Below are 13,236 nucleotides of genomic sequence, written 5' to 3'. Positions count from 1 at the left end.
GTATGGAAACCTGCTGAATATTATCAGGAGAATGAGTCAGGATTGATGCATGTACGGTTCCACCTGCCGTAAAAAAAAATAGCACGCTACTTTATTGATCTTGGTTCCTGCAGCTGCCCGTCCCTGGCCTCTCGCCCTGTCGCCATGACTCGCGTCTACCTGTCTGCCTGCATGTCTGTCTCTCCACTGGCTTGCTCAACCTCGGCCTCCGCTGTTTGTCAGTCGTCACGTAATTTCCGCGGCCCATTCTTCCCCGTTGCGTCAAGCACAGCAACCACGATTCCAGAGGCTTAAGAATATAGACTGCAGCAACATGCACGCGCACGCGCATACACACACACACACACACACCTTAAAAAAAGGCCACTGGTCTATAGTCTTAGAAAGAATCTAAAGGGAGTTTGTCACCTTGCATACACAATAGTCCCTTTAGAGCAGTTGGCTTGATAAGATAGGAGAGCGCCCGCCTGATACGGTCTCCACAGCTACAACACACGCACGCACGTACGCACGCACACACACACACACACACGGTCGCCCCAGGTGTGACTAACCTGGCTGACTGAAATGTCACTTAGATATGTCCCCTTGCAGTAATCAGGTGACCGTGCTGATTCAGTCCGGACTTCTCATGAAGAAAAAGCTGATTAGAGTCTGTGCACAGATAACATGCTGGAGGTTTCGAGGGAGCAACAATGCAGCAGTTAAGCGTGGAACGTTTTCTGGCGACAAAAGGGAGAAAGGAAAAAAAATAGAAACTTAAGTGTGACCCTTACATTTGTAACCTCTCGATTGTAATCTGTAACCCTCAGCTGACCCAAATTCCAAATGCGAGACTCTTAGAAAATAGATAGCGGCTGCTGATAACAGTCTAGATGTCACAAATGGCCACAATAACCTCAGCTGAAAAACGTTCTGTGGTTTGAGCTCAAACGGTTCTTTGTTTTTCAAGAACATAATGTCTTGAATTCTAAACTCAACATGTCGTAAGAGGTTGAACTCGGTCTTTGCTAGTGTGGGAAGTACGTGAAGTGGAAAATGGAAATTGGGGCCCAAGTTGAGGGACAAAGGTAAGTAACCTTGCATGGTGCGCAGGAATCATGTAAAGACGCAGACCCTCGATTAACGTTTCCCTTTCCCGGATCAAGTTATGTTTGTGCCTAGACGTCACCAGACCTCAACCAAAGCTCTGTCGCCCTGTCAGTGAAAAACACACCGAAGCAGATAGCTGCAATAGATTCAGAAGAGCAAGGAACACCCATGAAGACCTTTCTCCACGTAAAAGAGTCTATTCCCTCTTCTCCAGGCTGGTTTCAGTAAAAATTTAATTGATAGATGGTTCATCCAATCATAGTCGAGAGGACTTCACGCAACCAAAGACCTGGTATGGTTTCGGATTTTGTAAAAAGTGAAATTTAGGTTTTTAGCAAAGCAACCTTTTTGTTCGGTTTGGGAAAAACACATCACAACGACGCTCTGGGAAACAATCTCATTGATTGGCCAGTGTTTGTAAGGTTTGTAAGCGCAGGCACGGGGGACGGCAAGTTCGGGTGAAGCTAATGGGTTTTATTGACCGGACAGCGATGAGATGGTAGGACAGGAGGTGAGTGCAGGCAGAGCGGTGAGGTGGCGTGAGCGGCAGCTGAGCAGGAGTGCAGGCACAGGAATCCTGTGAATCCTGGGTAGAGGGAACAGAGGTTAGTAAGAAGTCAAACACGATGTAACGTACGTGAGCAATCTAAATCCTGGAAACGGTGAAATAATCTGGCAACTGGAGAGAGGAACGCCGGGGTGTTTTAATTGGATGGATCTGATAATATGATTGAATGCAGGTGCTGGAGATGAGGTGCAGGTGTGGAGATGACGCCAGGTGCTGGAAGCCACGCCCATGGCACAAACACACACACACACACACACACACACACACCTTACAGAGAACGAACAGCAGACACAAGAGACATGGGGAAAAGACCAAAAAAGGACATGAGCCGTGACAGTGTTAGTTTGAATAACCCACCAAAAGTAGTCTTTCCTAATATTCGTTGCTACATACACTACCGTTCAAAAGTTTGGGATCACCCAGACAATTTTGTGTCTTCCATGAAAAATCACACTTTTATTTATCAAATGAATATAAAATATAGTCAAGACATTGACAAGGTTAGAAATAATGATTAATATTTGAAATATTAATTTTGTTCTACAAACTTCAAGCTCAAAGGAAGGCCAGTTGTATAGCTTATATCACCAGCATAACTGTTTTCAGCTGTGCTAACATAATTGCACGGGTTTTCTAATCAGACATTAGTCTTCTAAGGCGATTAGCAAACACAATGTACCATTAGAAGACTGGAGTGATAGTTGCTGTAAATGGGCCTCTATACACCTATGGAGATATTTCATGAGAAACCAGACACTTCCACCTAGAATAGTCATTTACCACATTAACAATGTAGAGTGTGTATTTCTGATTAATTTAATGTTATCTTTATTGAAAAAACAGTGCTTTTCTTTGAAAAATAAAGTCATTTCTAAGTGATCCCAAATTTTTGAACGGTAGTGTAACTTGCTAGCACACGTGGTTTTCGTTTCATTTGTGTGACCGTCATGTTGCAATGTATGGAACTATTTTCACCAACTGCGGTGAGGCTGAGTTTAAAAATCAGTTTGTGCTGTTCAACAAATCAATAAAATAATACATCTTGATGAAACATACGAATTCCTGATTTTCATCCGAGTGAAATCGTAAAAAACAGAGAAAAAGTGCTTCATTTTGTCTATTTCTTAATGAAACACAACTGTTTTTCACTAACAGCACTTTAGTTGAGGCCTGGTGATGTATAGGCACAAAACTAACTTGACTAGGCAAAGGAAACAATAATTGAGGGCCTGCTACATTACACGATTCCTGCGGACACTGGGCCGCAGTACTGGCACTGACCAGTTAACACCTTCAATACGTTTCACTCGGCAGAAAATCTGTATTTAATAATTTTCGTGATCCTCACGATTGAAAAAGAAAAGGGCCGTACGTTGAATTTTACTCCATTTCTAGTTTTGTAAATAGCCAAAAAAAACACTGTGAGACACATGAAACAGTTTTGGCGTGAGATCCATAGATAAGATGGTATCTTATCTACAGCACGACTCAACAGTTTGTGTTTTGCCTAATTAGTGCCCGAGGTCTGACAAAGCCTCAGCCTCCAGATCTGTGCGAGGAAGATGCTGGCGTCATTCTCAGTTACACGAATATCTGTCTCCTGAGGTGCAACAGTCTCTCAGCTCTCCCTGTTGAACACTTGATGACAGCAGCCCTCGGGGCCTGGTGACAGCAGAAGCCAAGGTAGAGCTTGTACAAAGAGCGTCTGTGCTCGAACACGCAAAGAAATTAGGCGTATTTTTCTACTGCTGCTGTAGTTTACATCGAACCCACATTTAATCGTACTTTAAAAAGCACCAAACACTCCCAACTGTGTTTAAGCTGATAATCCAGAAATGGAACGTGCACTGAAGTAGACAAAAAAAACTTAACAAAAAACAACAAGAAAGTCTCTAATAACAAAATGACATTTGTGTGTTTCACTGAGCAGCAGTGTTCCATTTAACAGGTGTTTGATTGAAAAGCTTCTACAAGCACGTACCGAAAGAAAGGCACAAAAGAAAGAAAGAAATGAGACGAGAGGAGAGAAAAAGGGCGGTGCATGTTTTCAAGATGTGCCATGCAAACGACGCTGTGCATCCTGGATCCTGTTGGGTGGATGAACTGTTTACACTTGTTATTGCCTGAGGAGAGGGAGGGAATGAAGTGGGGGGGGGGGGGAGAAAGAGAGAAAGAGAGAGAGAGAGAAGGGAGCACATACAGCTTTAGCGGTACGCTCCCTTATTTTGACTGACAGGTCAGTTAGTTATGGATAAACTCTCTTATAGAGAGAGTTATAAATGGTTATATATATAGAGAGAGTTATATATGATTATATATAGAGAGAGAGTTATATATGGTTATATACATATAGTTATATATATATATAGTTATATATAACTATATATAGTTATATATATATATATATAGTTATATATATAACAATATATAACTCTCTCTCTCTATATATATATAGAGAGAGAGTTATATAGTTATTTGGGTATGTTGAAAATGAGTAACATTAAGCGAAAATAAATAATAGTCAATAAATGAAGTCATATGAAAACACACAGATAAACTAACTAAAAGATGTTTTTAATAGGGAATGCTGCAATTCAGGCAGTCAGAAAGAGCTGTAAATCTATGGCAACTTGGAAAACAGACAAAAATGGGAACGGGCCAGTCAGACTGACATTCAGAAGCTGCGGCTCATATAGAAGACAAAGAAGAGGAGACAGTTCATAGCTCCGTCAGCCTCACAACAAATATACTTTTTTTGTTCCAAAGTGGTATGGAAGTTATTCAGGAAATGCACAACTTAAATGTGCACAATTCAACGATTTGAAATGATTTGTAAGCCGAAGGAAATGTATTTGTTTCAGTAATTTTTCAAACATTTGCTAAGCAATTCCTGATTTAGATTTTTTTCTCGGCTTTATGTCAGATATTAAGATTATTCGTTCAAAGTCCGAACTCTTAACCCCTTGTCGCAAATTTATTTAACTTTTGTTCTTTTTTTGCCAGAAAAACAACAGAAAAAAGTAAACAACACATTTACAATCATAAAGAGGAACTTCAGGTATTGAGTTAGCATAATATAATTTACTGTGAAGTGGTAGAAATACGCATCTCTATATAAATTCAGTGAGTCCACTATCCATGTAGCCTACATCGGCTTGTTGATTGTAGGCTAATATTTCTTCGATGATATAGCTAATTTTTTGAAATATTGTTTTCTCTTCATGTTTATTGAAATGTTACCATCTCAGTTAATGTTTTATTTGTCTGTTTCGTTTCACCAGTTTATTAAAATTGCTAATTCTTTAAGGTTAGCTAGCTTGAACTTAATTAGCTGTCGTAACGTTAGTGAGTTAACCGCATAGCCAGCAAATGTCAGTAAAGTTAAATGCCAATTACGGTGTGAAGATGTAACTGTATTTCCCTAACTTGTGTTTATTGTTCTATCACAGAGGACTGTAGACCTGAAAACCAGCGCTCAGCTTCAATCGCTGATGTTAAAACCCACAAACCAAGCCAGAAATCTAGATGTAGTTATGGATTTAGACCACAACCACACGTTTATCTTCAGTAGACTCGACTATTGTAACGGTGTGTTCACTGGTAGTTAATTTCTTTAACTGCGTTGTGTTATATTTCTTGCTTTAAAAAAAAAATCTTTTTAAATGTTGTTTTCTTTTGCATTGTGTTTTGGTGCTTTAAATGATTTTATGTGAAGCACTTTAAATTCCCTTGTTACAAATAAACATATTTATACATATTATATACATATTTACATGTGTAAAATGGGTGTGTAATTAATTATGTTTCTTCCAAACATGCAGTAACTTCATTTTTAAGAAATACAAATATTACTAATATTATTTATCTTATAAAGTCTAAAGTAAAAGTTTAAATGATTTAGGACATTTTATTACCTACATTGCATTAAATATGAATTATTGTGTGTCTTAACTTTTGTTTGATTTAGGGAATTCAATGCAAAAGTAACAGACTTTATGACCCCTTGTAAATAAACAGTAACCTACTGGCATATACTGCCATGATACTGTAAAACCAGTTATTCTACTATCACATACTGTATTCCAATATACAAGAAGATACTGTTCAAATAAATTACAGCAGCTGCACTGTAAAATAACAGTAACATACTGGCGTCTCTATTATGTGACAGACAGTCACATGGATTAAAAGCTGTGTTTAGATCAAAAAGGCAGGGAGATGAGTAGAGCAGCAGCTAGTAAAGTAGAGAGACAGTCAGTTAGTGTGTCATTCAGACAGACAGACAGACGGACAGACGGAGCGCCACCGGCCAGCGGAGGCACAGATAAGCTGTTGGACTTTGCTCTGTCGGCCGTGGGTGTTGCAAAGAGGCCCGAGATAAAAATTGCTGGCCTGAGAGACGAACACAGTGGAGGCGGCTGATTGCATTTAACCTGATGGGGGGCGGGTGGGGTGGGGTGGGGGGGTGGAGACAGTATCGATTAAAACAGATCCAGCGACTCAGGGACAATCATGGAAGGACAAAAAAGACCGTCAAACAGCAGGCTAAAAGTCCGACAAGCAGGTTTTTCGAAAAGGTGGCTGGTCCTAATCCCTCTAGCGCTTTTTAACTTGATCCAGAAATTCCTGATCAAGCTCGAATAACTGAGTAAACTGTATGTTTGCAAAACAATTTTTTTATTCTACTTCCTGTTTTATTTTTGCATCATCATTTCAGATTTATGTTCGCTGCATCCTGCCTCTGTTTGCACTGACCCAGTTTCCCTGCAAGTGTCAATAAAGTCTTTCTCTTATCTTATCTTAATTTGCGCGAGTAACATTGTCTCTGTTATGATTATACACAGAGCACCTGTCGGGTTTGTCAGGTCCACTTTTTCGCACTGCAGATTTCAAAATAAAAATTGCTCACAGGGCTCAGGTGATAAGAATCCAAGGTTAATACACCGGCTGTGTTTCAAGACTGAGTCCTGTTTCTCCTCTGTGGTTTCAGGATGTTTGGATATGCAGTGGAGGGGGGCGTGAAGAACAATATCCTCAGGACTTTGTGTGGTTCCCTCTTACTCGTGTGTCATCCAGCAGCCTCGGGTTGGAGTTTATAATGTCGAGCACTGAGATGGACGCAGGGGAACACCCCGGCAAGGTTCATATCACTCGAATAAACTTTGATCCACACTAATCTTCACTTCCCAGACTTGTGATGTCACACGGCCCATCTAAGTGATAAGTCCTCTCCGACATGCAGACTAATCGCTGTGTTATTTCAACACAGGCAAAGTTAATAATGCTGGAAGACTGCCCCCGTAACATCCGTTACAAGGGCACTCGACAATTACACTGCCAAGACGCCTACGGGCAGGGCACTTCACCCCAAGGTGCTCTTAATCCTGTCATTGGGAGGCAGGACTAAAACGCCTTTGATTGACTTGTTGAGCATAAGTGAAAAGTCTCCTGTTGCTGAACAAGTTTGTTGCTAGCTAGTTTGGCGTTCACATTTTGCACCAGCAACACAAGGAGAGTATTCGCTTCTCACTGGTTTTAAAGCGCTACATTGATTTTCCTTTCATAGTGCCATAAACAAACTCCTCAGAGTTCACTGTTGGAGTTTTGAAAGAGCTATAAAGTGCATCTTTTAGAATCAAGCATCGCATCTTCATCAGAAGGCCATCCAACAGGCAATGTGTTCATGCTCAATGCACGTCACCGTAAATCAATCAACACACCTTAAACCGCCTTAACTGGGATTATTCTCACTCGGAGAAATAAGTGGATCATCAGTGCGACAACTTTGCACACACACACGCACACGTCAGTTGAGTAGGCGGTCCTCCTATGTAGACACACATTCGAGCACACAATGCTAAAACAATACAGCCACACGAGGTTCAGTCCAACCCTGAACATGGTCTGAGCGATCAGAGCTCAGTGCATCTTGGGTGCATTCACACCTGAGCGGCCTCTGCCGGAACAACGGTATGGGGGCCCCTGTGACAGCTGGCAGTGTGGGAGCATTTAATTAACCCCCAGATGTTACAGCGAGCCACAAATGTCATGCTTTCAGTCAAAAGAAAAGAAGAGTTACTGGCCCACGTTCTGCTGGACGCCCCCACCTCTTCATAGCAGCTTTCAATTTGAACAAACCAAGAGCTGAGCTGTGACAGTGCCAGGACGGTGCAAGAAGACATAAAATGTCCACAAGTGTGATGAGACCTTCAGGAATGTTCGCCAACATCTGGAGAGCATGTGTCGGGTCAAACACACGGTGAAAGTGCGTGTGTGAAAGAGAGCTTCTGGCTAGACTTTAAGACAACACTACTTGAATTGAAAATGACAGCCACTACTGTCCACTGCCTTGTAAATTACAGAAATTGAGACACACACACACCCACACACACATACATAAGAGGTATAAAGACCCACCGAGAATGTCGGAGGCTGTGTTTGTCTCCATCTCGGAGATGGATGAAGATGTGTCGGCTTAGATATGCTATTTTCTTTGTTCAGTTTTCTTTTTAATGTTTGTTGGTTTTATCCACAAACTGGCAAAGGTTGTGTACAAATAAATTGTCCTGCTAGCTTTTCCTGGGAGATTTAGGAATTTTCCAGTTTGCTTTAGTTTATAAAAACACTTTCTAGATAGATAGATGAAGAGAAGAAGAAACTAACATCAGGAGGGCAAGACTGAGCTTTGGAACAAGTTCAACAGTTATTATTTGCCTTAATTCAATGATTCAAGTAAAGGGAGACACTTAGAGAGTTAAAGTCAGTCAGAAAGACAGTCCATGGCAACCCATCCCTCGGGATTTTTCTACATGACAACATGTGACATACAGTCTTATGAATTATCATCAATATCAACGTGATAATAGGCCAATTCACATTATGTGACGGTGCAGATTTGCGGCATACAGCATTGAAAGAGACAGACGTTTAGCTGCTCAACCAAACCAAGTATCAATAAAACTTGGCTCGACTTGATCTGCGAGAAAGTGGCAGAGTGGCGAGGAGGACAGCCTTGACTTGGCAAATATCCTCATGACACTGATTATTTGCTGCAAATATTTGCCGCAAATCAGAGGATTAATCTTTGTTTACAGCACAGAGAATCTCTGATTGTTTAATATTCTACAAGCTGAAATCCATATTTGTTTTGAGCAACTTTTACCTGTGTATCATAAAGTCGAGGAGCAATGGAACTAATGGCCCCGAGGCTGGTGGCGCAGTTTGTCTTCAACAGATGGGAGTGAGAAGAATGATTTTTCAGTTACATTTACAACACACACACACACACACACACATCCGTGTTTTCATGACATGTGGGGACATTACATTGACTTAACCCAAACCATAACTGCTACTAGCCTAACCTTAACCTGAACCCAAAACCTAATCTTGAACAATGTTTTATGTTATTGGGCATTCAATCCCCAAAAGGAAGGTAAGTCCCCACAATGTCAGTCGAATCAGATGTAGGTCCCCACAAAACAGGTCACAAACTTGCACACACATTCACATCCGTAAAACACATCGACTTACATATACAGTATACAGTTGCATGGCAGTGTACACACACAAACACACACACACACACACACATTATGCCCCTCACTTATGAGTCATCACAGGTGTGGATGTTGAAGGGGCCACACCCATTACCTGTTTCCTACTCGGAATAGATGCTTAACAGCATGTCGTCGTTGTCGGACGGAAACCTTGTTTGTCAAAAACTTTTTTTTAAATAACTGAATACTTAGTGGGTGCCAGAAAGACAGTGAGTCACCAACGTCAAGCTAACATAGAATTCCGAGGTTTTTGACCAGCGCATATAAGAATAAATAGTTTTGCATTCAAAGGCCAAGGGTCAAGTAGCTGCGGCTGATATATAATCTGCAGCCGTCAACATTCTCACTTCAACCAGCAAAAGTGAGCAAATGAGAAGCCTGCTCCATGATTTATGATCTTCTAAACTAAAACAAGATTTTAACAATTTCTAAATGTTCTTCCTTGAAGCTGTTCTCTCCCCGGTCACTGCTTCCGACCAGAATGAACTCAAGTCAAGCCTTTGACTGAGGGCACTGAGACGGTCGCACCACCGTGACAACTGCAGCCAGCACTTAGAGTTCATTAGATGTGTGTATGTGTTCAGCTGGACACACACACACACACATGTAAGTGGGGACAATATAACAGCTGTGGCCGCAGGTCGTAGTGAGAGATTCTTTGCTCCCATCAATGTGCTTCAACCACAAATCTAATCCACACTTGTACAGTGCATCTACTCAGCACCTGTCGACAGGAGGGACACAGGTGTGCAGGTGATTCGGTGGAGAGTTCCTCTCCTGAGCTCGTGCAGACAACTTAGTTGGTGCCAGATAAGTCAAGCTAATTGGCAACTGATACTTTCACCTGCAGGGGTGGGACAATTGACACCTTTATGACTTTGTCGATGCAGTTGGATGTCATGAGGAAATTTACCACTTCAACACAATGCTGACACTGAGCCAAGACCGACAGAGAGACCTGTTTGCGGTCGGATCAGACGGTGGGCGGTAACTTTAAACAATTTGTTTCTTTTGAAAAGAATGAATTCAACTGTCAGTGGTATAAATCTTTGAATAAATGTCACCTCTGTGCGGTATGCACATGGTTTTCTCAATGAAAATGGACTATTCAACATCGAAGAAAAGTTCTTCTTTTCTCATGTGACAATTTATGGTTCCGTTTTTTCACATTTTCCTGGAAGGATCTATGTGATTCGGTACAATGTTTGAAATCTAAGATCCTGTTCCATTAAAACCCAAGTAATACATATATATTTCTTTATAATTTGAATTGCACGATGTCCAATAGGAAAGTTTCAGATTGCACATTGAGCTGATGTGTGCACGGACCGATAGCATTGATTGATCATTTGCAAGTTATCTGATCAATGCTTTGACTGCACTTCCCCTGTAATTAAGTTATTTTCGGGGCTCTTCCTAGCAAATGATGAGCTGACCCGTAAAGTGATACAGATTAATATACTTTGTCGTGTCACAGAGGAATCTGAAGGCCCCTCTCACTTTTCACCGACATGTGACTGCTTCTTTACAAAGCCTCCAATCAAAACCCCCGGCCTCCCCGGCCAGAACCAATTAACAGCAACACACACACATCCACTGAGAGTGTAGTGCGGCACCCAGCTGGGGCGCATTAGTGGCCCTCCGGCCACCTCATTGTGCTGCCATGGTGATCAGAGGGGGTTTAAAGTTAACACCCACACACGAGAGACGGGAGAAGAATTACCCACTTCGCTGTCGTTCTGTTGTCTCTGTTGAAGAGCCCACGTGTTACCTGAACCGACTCCTGGGAACATAGTGCATTAACCAAACTTAAGAGCCCACGGTTCACAAAGGTGTATGACACACCTGGACCTGACTCCGCGAGCCTTGAAGCGATGGCTTCCGATGTGGATAAACAGCCACTGATACAACTGTTGGTTTAGCGAAGATCCTGAAGCTGAGGACCACAACGTATCCGTCTCAGTGACAAACTGTGTGATGTTTCAATGCCTGTGTAAGAAATCACAAGCCACCCGGCTGTATTGAGTACTGCTGTTCTGAGGAGGATATCAAACCTATTAAGCAGTGCGTAGTGGGTTTGGTCTACACAAGAAAAATATTATTAAATTATTATTATCGTTGTATGGGACTTGAGCTCTCTGCACACACTCAACTGCCCCACAATCTGTGTGCGACATACAGAGGCACTCCGAGACCCCTTGATTGACAATTGAGAAATCCCGAAAGCCTAAACAGTCTGTTTTTGGACCCAAATGGACCCCCAATAGACAAATGCGTTCCAATGGCTTTTATGCACATAGGGACACTGTCTCTCATCTTCATGGATACCAGGACGGACACTTTTGGATGGGGAGCCCCTTAATTGCCACCGGGCTATCCGCCCACTGCCCACAATGCATTGTTAGTATGTCACAGTTTTAATATGTTTTCATGCGAGAATGTAAATGTTTAGATTTGTAATATGTGGTCGTGTTTATTTAGAAATTAGCTGTCAACGTTTTTTGGAGACGTGACAGAGCTGCTGGTGGGGTGGACCGGACACATGCTTTAACATGAACATTTAGTAAAACAGTATGCAGTACATTCTGATCGAGTACTCAGTGTAGTAGTGCAGGATGTTTCTATTTCTCATTTTAATCGCTAGACCTCGTCAGGGGGCTGAACCGCTGCTGGAGCTGCAAGTGTCTTTCTCCCCAGATCCAGAGAGACGATGCCCCAAAGCCTCAATCTCGTCTTCAGCACTGTTGTGTAGTGCAGCTGTGTGGAAACCCAGAGAAAAACATGGCAGGGTTGTGGAGACAGATTGCCGGCGGACGCGGGCTCACACGGTTTTGGCGCACAGCGAGTTGTGTTACGGACCATCCTGTCTCTTCATCCGTCAGACTGTTTTCCTACCTTTCCAAAGCCCAAAATGGACGTGGTCTGAAGAGGGGGTTGATGAAGAGAAGGAGGAGGTGGAGGGTGCCGGGATGAAAAAAGCACGAATGGTGGGGGGGTGGGGAGGGAATTGAAGGCCAGTGGTGGAAGGAGGAAGGAGGGGGGGAGGCGTCTGCTGCCAGAGGATGAATGAACGCTACTATGTCTGCCGGCTCCGGACTCGTGTGCACACGTGTGTTGGAGTGTGTGTGTGTGTTGGAGTGTGTGTGTGTTGGAGTGTGTGTGTTTTGGAGTGTGTGTGCGCGGCTGAACGGGACTCCTTGAGGAGACTCCGGCAGCCTCTCACGCTCAGGTAGACAAGCTCTACTTATTTTCACAGCACAGGGCTGAAAACACTGCGGACACGGCATAACTGAGTTATGGCTGTGATGAATCTTTAATAATCGCAGACAGCAGTTTGTTGGTATCAAAGATGGAATTATAGAGGAAAGAGACTATTTTATGCCAAAGTGTTAGCACATCTCTTTTTGTTTTTAGGATTTAACAACCTTTTGATTTTGAGCACTGTCAATAAAAAGCAGCTCCAACGCCACCATGAGATGGTTAGCTGGTTTTTGGGGCGTTAAACTATTATTAAATAATGACTGAGGATGTTTGTATTTTTCCAGCTTGAAATTGGATGGTTGCTTATCTAGACGTGGATGATTGCTAAAATAGAACAAATATTTAACAATCAAATTTGAGCTATCACTGTTGGAATGTCAATGCATTACGACATTTCATGTCAGTGAATATTGAGAGCCAGCTCTAATTCCTTGAAGTCTTTTCAATGTATCAACCCCAAGTTAACAAGAAAAGAGGGGGCGACAGAAAACCCACATTTGCAGTGGTTAAAAAAACTGCTAACTTGTTCAGCGTCAAGCAGCTAGTTTAATCATTCATCAGCCTCCTTGACAGCAGTTAGCCCTGGGGCCATCCTGCAGTGTATTTGAATAGTTATTGTGGCCCGGAGCCATCTTTATTGTCCCGTCTTTTTACGCCACCACACCCATAAGCCACCTTAGTCATTGAACGAGACGCAGAGTAAACTGTCGCACTCCGACTTCATGTTCCTCATCACTCCGAGTTAAAATATTTGCG

Source organism: Pseudoliparis swirei, chromosome 20 (genome assembly GCF_029220125.1).
Source record: "Pseudoliparis swirei isolate HS2019 ecotype Mariana Trench chromosome 20, NWPU_hadal_v1, whole genome shotgun sequence".
In the NCBI taxonomy this organism is placed as follows: Eukaryota; Metazoa; Chordata; class Actinopteri; order Perciformes; family Liparidae; genus Pseudoliparis; species Pseudoliparis swirei.
Note: the sequence above shows the minus strand (reverse complement) of the source record.